Below are 9,347 nucleotides of genomic sequence, written 5' to 3' on the forward strand. Positions count from 1 at the left end.
GAAGATTTTTTATAAAGAAATTCCTCTGGCACATTTTCTCCGTCTGGTTCCCGGAACAATGCCTCGGTGGGCTGGGGGAGGAGGGGTGGGAACGTCGGCTGTGTCCCCTGGTTCTCGCTGGACCCCTGGAGTGCAGCACCCCTGGCGTGGGTGGGCGGACCTGCCCCAGGCCCCTTGCTGTTCGCAACACTGCCTGTGAACATGTCTGATGTTAGATGTGTAGACGTGTCATTTGTGTGTATGTTCCGTGACACCCGAGAACACCGCTCAGTTTTTCTTTGCGTGACACTGGCTGATGAGTGGCCTACCCCGTTGAAGCGATGTGGCAGGAAAGCCGTGTGTGCTCATGAGGAGAAAGTGCCACCAGGAGAGGTCCAGGTGCCCGAGGAAGCTGGTGGCAGTGGTGCCTTGTGTCTGCTGGCTGCCCTGCTGCGCTGCAGCTGGTCGGGGGGCCGCACCCACGCAGCTGCAGGCTTTGCCCTGCATTCCCAGCATTTCCCATCCGGCACCGGCACCCTGGGCTGCACCTGGGTGCGGCTGGGCTGGCTCTTTACAGTCCTTGAGCCCCGTGCCCTTGAGCCAGGGGCCTCTGTCAGGGCCTCCGTGTGGGCTGCGGCTCAGGCAGAGCGCGGTCGGCCATGCCGAGGGCAGAGGAGGTGGGGGGCCTGGGGCCCTGCTGGGCCTCGGGGTTGGCTGCCTCCGTATGCAGAACTGTGTCCCGCCTGCCCCTGCAGGTCCTCGTTTCTGCAGCTCTGGGCCCAACATCAAGGAAGCTCGGGGGCGGTACCCTGTCCACCTGTCCACCTGTCCACCTGCTTGGAGACCCGTGGTCACCTGGTCACACCTGTCCTTGTGTGGGAGATTTTGTCAGGAGTTGTGAGGCCCAGGTTCCAGGTGATGGGTGTGCCCTGTCGTGGGGCCACCTCCCTTTCTATCCAGGCCTCTGTGTCCAGTCTGTGAGGCGAGTGAGCCTGGCTGGAGAGCGGCTGTCCCTCCTGGCTGCCGGGTGCTGTGTCCCATCCTCCAGCTGCTGGCCCCGGCCAGGCTCAGACCATCTCTGGGCGCAGTCATCTTCCGGTCCCTCCAGCCCATCTAGAGACAGGGAGTGGTGCCCTCAGCATGTCCTTAACCTTGGAGGACCCTGAGAGAAGAGCAGTGATGGGACACTGACTTTTGGGGGGTGAGGGGACAGCAGGCGTGTCTGAGGGGTCATTCTGTCTCATGGGGCCTTGGTTTCCAGTGGAGGTGTTAGCCAGGTGGGAAGTGCCCCTGGCTGGGATGGGTCTGTATCAACTGAGTGATGCCTTAAAAACCCAACTCGTTCTCATGCTCTGATAGTGATACGAGATTTAACCTCAAAGAATGTCAATTTAAATTAACAAGGTGAAAGGGGTCAGGGTGCTGAGGGACACCCGTGTAGGAGGATGCTGTAGCACAGATGTGTCCAAAACCACAGTGCAGGCCACTGTCCCCACAGCTCTGGCTGTGTCCCAGTCTCTCTGCTGTGGCCGTCCCTGGGGGTCATGTGTCACCTGCACTTTCTAGCACACCCACCTCCTGCACTGCTTAGAATCCTGCCCTGAGAATGAAGTTGGAAACCTGGGCAGGCCCTGCCTGCGGAGGGATCTCCAGGTGCTTCCTGCCAGCCTCACGGCCCAGTGGCTGGAGAGCTGAGGGAGCATCTCATCCCACCTGGGCGGGCGGGAGGCTCTGATCCTTCAGCCACAAGTTGGGGCCGCCGGGTGGGGTGCGAGGATGTGGCTTTGCTGGGCTCTCCCCTGCCCTGGACCAACCAGCAGTGTAACCTTGGGCATCTCACCACGAAACCTTGGGTGTCTCATGACTTTGGATGACCTTGCCATATGACCTTGGTGGGTGGGTCATTTCTCTGTTCTGGGAAACTGTCGCTGGCCTTGTACTGGGAGGGAGTCTTGGGGTCCTCACCCCACACCTGTCACACAGAGGGGGTAGGATGGAGCTGCTCCGCAGACAAGGGAGTGTGAGCCCTGGGCTAACGCCAGACCCCAGGACTGAGAGTATGGAGCTGAGATGAGGGGTGGGCCAGGCGACCCCAGATGAGAGGCTGGGGACTTCGCTGCTCCTCTCCTCCCTGGGTTGGACATCGGGGCCACCTTGCCCTGCTCATGCCTCCTGCAGCTGACAGTGTCTTCCTGGGGCCGTGTTTTCTCCACAGCAGCCTGGACCCTTGGAGGCAGGGCTGAGGCCTAAGTCTCTGGGTCCCCAGGTTGTCCCCGAAGGGGGCAGCAGGCTGTTTGCTCAGAGCCTGGTTCTTGGGGACCCCGGGGGCCTCGATCCCAAATTGTTACTGTACTGACCCAGGAGCTTCCGGTTCACCCCTGGGTTGGGGGCCAGGACCCAGCCTGGCCTTGGAGGTGCCTGCAGTATGCAGGAGCTGGCTTGTCACCCCACATTCTCCACCCCTCCCACCCGTGGCCTAGGCTGGAATCCACCCCCACTCCCTGAGGGGCCTGGGACGCAAAGCGTGTGGTTTCTGCAGAATAAAACTGACTGTTTCCAACCAGGCCCTTGAACTGCCAAAAAATGTGGAGTATTCACCGTCTGGCCCCTGGCCTGCCGATCAGTGGGCAGCGTTCCTGGGAGGACGTCCCCGCCACGCACCAGACACTAGCTGCAGCGCCCGCAGCCTGAGCACCCCCTCCCTGCCAGGGTCCTCCCTGCCACCTGGCTCTGCACTCCCTGGAAGGCCCTTTGTGGTCCTGGTGTGCGGGGCAGACAGACAGACAGACAGAAACACCTCTCCCCTCCAAGCTTCCCTCAGGCAGTACCCGGGCAGGGGACACCTGGCAGCTCCAGGCCTGGGCGGCAGAGCTCCATGAGGCTACAATCCTGCCCACCCAGCCCCCGCCGTGGAGCGTGGGCCGTCAGCCCCATCCCTTACCTGGGGGACTCTGGGACCCTCATGCCCACCTTGTCAGACCTCACGTCTTCCTGACCAGCAGGAGCACGTGCCCCTGGGGCAGCCTGCCCTCGTCAGCCCTTCTAGGCTCTGGGCTGGCAGTGCCCTTTGCTGCCTTGGGCCATCAGAGGCCCTGGGCAGGGAGGCTGGGCTCAGAGCCCATCTGGCTCTTACTGCGGCACCACCCAGATGTGCTGCTGGTGTACCGGGCCATGCGCGGGCCTGACTGGGTGTCATCCTGTGGCAGCCCAGGGTGGTTCCACGGGACAAGGGACGCCTCTAGGGGCTTGAGGGTGGACCTCTGTTGGGGTTGGCTGGGGACAGGCACTGGGACCCTGGCCTCTGCCAAACTGTTCCAGAGTCTTTCCTAGTCCCAGCTCAGGGCCCTAAGGGGGAACAGGCCGGTGTCAATCTGGAGAACACCCCCCACGCCTCACTGGGGTCTGAGGTTTCCTTGAGCTCCCAGAGGGGCTCCAGGCCTTTTCACAGCCATGCTTCCGGAGAGAGACAGGCTGCCGCAGACTTGCCAGGACCTGTGCTCCTGGGGAGGCGGCTGCCACCTGGGCTGGAGGCCCTGTACCTTGTCAACAGTCTCGGCTCAGTAACACAGGCGCAGTGAACTCTGCCTGACCTTAGAGGCAGGCACTTTCCCAGTTTTTTCTGGTCCAGGGCTCCCGCCTTGTCCCCCCCATCATGGCCTGGCAGTGCCAACTCCCCTCTGCCCTCCCCCAGCACCAGAGCCAGGGTCATCCGAACAGCACCCCTGGGACTGTCTCCAGGAGCAGCGACGGACACGCCAGACCCGGACCCGAGGCGGCCTGCAGGGCCGTGGCGATGGCCGGGTCTCCCCAGGTCCGTTTGTTCCTTGGTTAGTTCGCTGTCGTTCTCACGTCAGAGTGCACACCCAGGTGTCCCCTTGCTGCAGCCCTGTTTTGGGGGAGGCGTGCTCTGATGGTCCACGACCTCACACAGCATCTTGGTGCCCCCCGTCAGGTGACTGTGGGTTAGACCACAGGAGACCAGAGGCCCCCAATTTTGTGCACGAGGTGATTTTAGGTGGCGCACGATGCACATTTAAGACCATGTTCTCTTCTAAGACGTTTATGGCTTTAGCTCTTATATTTGATCCATTTGGAGTTAATTTTTGTTTGTGGTGTGAGGCAGAGGTGTGCCATGTTTCTCTTGCACGTGGATGTCCGGTTGTCCAGTTTTTGAAAGACCGTTTCTCTCCCACTGAAGGTTTGGGCACCCTGGCGCTGACCAGCTGACCCTAGCATAAGGGTTATTCCTGGGCTCTGTTCTGTTCCATTGGTCTGTCTGTCTGTCTTTGTGCCAGGACCCCTCCGTCTTCATGACTGTGGTTTGTGGTAAGTTTGAAATCATCTTGGTCAACACTGTTTTGGTTATTTTGGGTTCACTGTCTTTCTGTTTAAATTTTGGGATCGGCTGGTCGATGGCTACAAACAAGGCAGCTGGGATTTGGACAGGGATTGTGTCGGTTCCCTGGGCCAGTGTGGGAGGTTGGCCCCCTAATGTTATGCTCCCAATTAGCGGACACAGGGTAGTTTTCCATGCATTTAAGGTTTTCAGTTTCTTTCCATGCTGTTTTTGTAGTTTTCAGTGCACAGATCTTACAATTCTTTTTGTTAAATTTATTCCTGAACAGTTTATTCTTTTTGATGCCATTGTAAACGGAACTCCTTTCTTAATTTTCGGATGGCACGTTGCCAGTGCATAGTCTTCCATGTACGGCTGGCTTCTGTGTATCTGTCTTGTGTCCTGCAACCTCGCTGACTCGTTTGTTACTCTAATGAGTGTGTTTGTTGGGACTCCTGAGGGTTTTCTACATAAAAATAAGTTATTTCCATCTTCTTTTCCAATCTGATGCATTTTGTTTCTTTTTCTTGTTTCATTGCCCTGGCTGGAGCCTTCCTCCGTAAAGCACTGAATGGATGTGGGGAAGGTCTTGCTCCTGACCTCGGGCTCTGTGTCCATGCCCTTTACCAGGGTGAGGGAGTTCCCTTCTGTTTCTAGTTTGTTGAGTGTTTTTTTTTTTTTTACCATGAAAGGGGATTGGATTTTTGTCAAATGCTTTTCCTGCATCAATTGAGATGATCATATGCTTTCTCTTTATTAATATAGTGTATATTTCATCAATTGATTTATTTTTTGGTCTGTTGAACCAACCTTGCATTCCTGGGATAAATCCCACCTGACCATGGGTATAATTCTTATTTTTATGTGTTGCTGGGTTTGGATTGTTAATATATTTTTTGGAAGATTTTTATGTCTATACATGAAAGATTGCAGTCTGGTTTTCTTGCGATATTTTTTATTTTGGTATTAGTATATAAAAATGATTCTATGAGAATGAGTTTCTTCCTCTTCAATTTTTTGGAAGAGTTTGGGAAGCATTGTTAAATGCTTTTGTTAAATGTTCAGTAGAATTCACCTGTGAAGGCATCTGGTCCTGGTGTTTTCTTTGTAGGAAATTTTTTTTATTATGAATTCCATCTCTTTGCCTGTTACAGATTTTTCTTGGAATCATTTCTTTATGAGTCAGTTTCAGTAGCTTGTGTGTTTCTGGAAATTTGTCCATTTCATTTATCTAATTTCTTGGCAAACAGTTGTTGAGAGTATTCCATTATAATTCTTTTTATTTCTGTAAGGTGACTTGAGTCTTCTCTCTTTTTCTCTTGGTTAGTGTAGCTAAAGGTTCATCAATTTTGTCGATCTTTTCAAAGAAACAACTTTGGGCTTTATTAATATTCTCAATTTTTTTTCTGCTCTCCATTTTACTTATTTTCCTCTAATCTGTACTATTTCCTTTCTCTTGTTTTGGGCTGAGTTTGATCTTCTTGATCCAGTTTCTTAAGATGGAAGTTTAAGTTATTGATTTGAGACCTTTCTTTTGTTTATAACACAGGAGTTTGCAGCTATAAATTTCCCTCTAAGCACTGCTTTAGCAGCATCCCCTTAGTTCTGGTGTATTTTCCTTTTCTTTTGCCTCAGTTTTTCAGGTTCCTTTTGAGTGTTCCTTGTGTGTACTTCTTTCTGTTTTTTCTTTTTCTTTTTTCTTTTTCTCTTTTCCTGTTTTTGGGAAGAGCTGCTGAATATTCTTCAAACCCATAATTTCTACTGGCTTCCCAGGAGTCCCCCTGGATGACTCTGTGGCCATGGAGATGACCCCTGTCCCCAGCTCCCTGCAGGATCTGGCTGAGTTCCTGGGCATGCAGTCTTTCTAGAAGTGGAAACACACTTAAGGTCCTTGTCACATGCTGCTGTCCCCCCTGGCAGCTGGCATCCCTTCTCAGGTCGTACTGTGGGCAGCACAAGCATGTGGAGACAGATGAAGGAAGTGCCCGGGCTGGCGGCCAGTGTTGGTGAGATGCCACGTGAAGGTGGCAATGAGGGGTCATTGCCCCCAGGATGGCTCCTGCTGACACATGGTTGTGGTGTGTGCCCTGGATGCTCCGCAAAGGGCTGGGGAGTAACAGCCACCTTCTGTGTTGGTTTTGTCCCCATGCAGCAGTTTGGATAAATAAAGTGTCACAATTCATCAGGAGGCTGAGCCCCGGGCTGAAGCAGGTCCAGGGAGGCAGGATGGGAGCAGGGCTCAGCCTCAGCCCCGGGCTTGAGCGATGTCCTGGATGATCAGGGGCCCGTTCTGCAGAGTATTTGCAGGTTAAGGAGGGCTTTCTGGAGGACCTGCCATTGGACAGCTCAAGGCCTCCTTACCTGGCATTTTCACTGTCAGGTGGACCCTCTCAGATATGGAAGTGGGAATGGGGGCCACAGCTGAGTGTCCACACTCCAAGGGCATCACCCACCCAAGGAGACCCTCCCTCTGCCCTCCTCCCCTTTCCCTCCCTCCTCTTCATATTTTTGAAGCCACCTTCCTGGGGATTGGTGCTACCTTGGGAAGACCTGGGCACCCAGAGCTGCTCCCTGCCAGACAGAGACTTAGGGGCAGCAGCCCCAGCCCCAGGACCCTGGGGTCTCTTTGTGCAAGGGATGGCGCTGGGGCTGGGCGGTGGGGCAGCGTACTCTGTTTACCTAATACGTGTGTGTGTCTCTGTGTGTTTGTGCGTGTGTGTCTTTCTGTCTGTGGTGGGGGGAGCTGCTGGCAAATAGCCCTTGGCTGCAGGCCTGAGCTGTCTGCCTGGGTGGTGTCCAGAGGCCCCTCAGCTCTGCATATCTTCCTCCCGCCTCTCCACCTCCTCAAACACTGACCTGTGGTGGCTCTGAACCAAGGACATCTTAAAGTTACTCCATGGGGCTGGTGGGAAGTGAGCATGTGTCTGTGGAGATGGGGTTGGGCACCTGGGAAGCCACACCTTCTCCCAAGATGCACAGGAAACACCTGAGTTCCTGGAGCATGCTAGGAGGCTGGAGGAATGTGCCAAGAATCCCGGGCTGAGCCAGCCAGGGCCCAGGGCCAGAGAGGGAGAGTGACATGTCTGAGGACACACAGCAGCACCACACTCTTCCTGTGGCCTGGGGGACCCTTGGGAATCAGCCTATCTTTGGTTACCCCAGACCTTACACCAAGAACATAACCTGATTCAAACACCAGGTTGAGAAGTTCCCGTCCATTACCAAGGGGGTGAGGGGGGCTAGTGGGAGGGTGGACAGAGGACAGACCCACTGTCAGAGGCGGGCTGGGCTCCTGGGCCACATTCATAACAGCCTGAAAAACAGCCTCCAGAAAAAACCAGCTCAGATCATCATCTCATGTGTTTCAGAAATTCTGGCATTTTCCTCCTCAAAATCTGTCCTAGTTATGCTTGAGATCTCCTGACCCCAGAATACTTTTATTTATGACAGAAAATTCATCTCCATAGCAACGCCTTAGGAAGCTGCAGCCTCAAGATTATAACTTCCCAAGCAGGGAAGACAATAAATGGATTTCTCACAAAATAGTGCTGAGCGACTCCAGCATGAGCCAGCCTGCGTGGCTGTCCGGGGAAGGGGATTAGGGTGAGGGGACGAGGGAGGGGCTGCTGGGGGCGAAGCCCACCAAGGTTGTGGGTTGAGGGAGGAAGCCTTTCCCTGGTCTCCATCCTGGGTTTGAAGAGCAGCCAGCACTGACCCTCCATCCTGAGCAAACGGCCCAGGGCTGCACCGGGGTCCTGAGCAGTGTGGTATCAGGCACTCCCAGGGCAGGGCCTCCCCACTCCTGGCATCTGTGTCTTCCAGCAGCCTGGTGAAGGAACATGTGTCTCCTCTTCCTCTCCTGAGAAATGGGCATGGAAAGGGGAAGTGCTCTGGTTGTCCTGGAAACAGGACGTTCTCTCTGGTAGCCTTGAGAATCCAAGGCTGGAAACCCCACTCCACAGAGCTGTGCTCCCAGGTCAGCCCGGATTCCACAGTGGGGAGTGAGCACTGGTCAGTGCCAATGGAAAGATAGCTCCTCTTGTTAGACATGGGCTAGGTGCCCCTTGCAGGAGCCTCAGTTGTATGTAATGGAGCTTCTGCTCTGGTCCCATGAGTCTCTAATCCATTAATTCATTCATCCATCCTTCATTCATTCACCATCCATCCATCCATCCACCCACCCATCCACCATCTACCATCTACCCATCATCCATCCACCCACCATCTATCCATCTACCCACCCCTCACTCCATCCATCCACCCACCCACCCACTCATCCATTCTCCCATCTATCCATCCATCCTCCATCCCTCCATCCCTCTCTCCATCCATCCACCATCCATCCATCCACCATCCATCCACCCACCCACCATTCATCCATCCATCCATCCACCCACCCACCATCCATCCATCCATCCATCTATCCACCCACCATCCATCCATCCATCCATCCATCCATCCATCCATCCATCCACCATCCATCTTCCATCCATCCATCCACCATCCATCCATCCATGTATCCATCCACTCATCCATTTATCATTCATTCATCCAACAAACACTTTGAGCACCTACCAGGGGACTGTCACTGTTTTAGATACCCCAGAATCTTTGCCTTCATGGTGCTAACTACTCAGGAGAAAGTCCAGCATTAATCACACAGAGAACACAACTGCAGACTGAAGTGAGGGCTGGAAGGAAAAGGGTAGCTGTGGGTGGCACTGCTTGGATGCCGACGCTGTGATGTTAGATGCTAAATGTTTTAATTCTCACAACCACCCCACGAGATAGGTGCCAGGAACAACCTCTGTTTTACAGGAGGAAAGTGAGGGGCAGGCTCAGTAAGGAATTTGCCCCAAACTTTGTAAGTGGAGGAGAAATCTGAATTGAACTTGGGCCAGACTGGGTTTTAACCACTAGGGCCTCATGCCTCTTGGGCTGGGAGGGCCTGGTCTGGTGGGATCAGGGGAGACCTCCAACCTTCTTGAGTCCCCAGGAGGAACGGGTGGGTAAAGCGGGGGAAGAGCTTCCT

Source organism: Miniopterus natalensis, chromosome 4 (genome assembly GCF_054644295.1).
Source record: "Miniopterus natalensis isolate mMinNat1 chromosome 4, mMinNat1.hap1, whole genome shotgun sequence".
NCBI lineage: Eukaryota > Metazoa > Chordata > Mammalia > Chiroptera > Miniopteridae > Miniopterus > Miniopterus natalensis.